General features: G+C 36.8%; 1 protein-coding gene across 1 annotated transcript in view; it reads right to left on the minus strand.

Moving 5' to 3' along the window:
• LOC119587668 (uncharacterized protein DDB_G0271670-like) overlaps window positions 1-266 on the minus strand; it is a 50,430-nt gene that overhangs the window by 33,078 nt on the left and 17,086 nt on the right. The gene's annotated exons all lie outside the window — the stretch shown is intronic.

Below are 266 nucleotides of genomic sequence, written 5' to 3' on the forward strand. Positions count from 1 at the left end.
ACCTATGAATACACAATTTTTTTTCTTTTACATCATGTATCAGAGGAAGAAATATGACAAAAGTGTGGAACTGAGGAGTGAGAAAATTACCAAGGAAAAATAATCACATGAACATAGATCCACCTTAACACATCCTGGCCATAACAAAGTTACTGGATCTACTATATGCAAATGATAAGTAATCCGTTCTCTGGTGGCCCAAAAAGGTTTGGGTCTATGTCTCCCCCATCTCAGTAAAGACATTGTAAATGGTCCCATCACAACTT

The sequence above is a fragment of the Penaeus monodon genome, chromosome 23 (genome assembly GCF_015228065.2).
Source record: "Penaeus monodon isolate SGIC_2016 chromosome 23, NSTDA_Pmon_1, whole genome shotgun sequence".
In the NCBI taxonomy this organism is placed as follows: Eukaryota; Metazoa; Arthropoda; class Malacostraca; order Decapoda; family Penaeidae; genus Penaeus; species Penaeus monodon.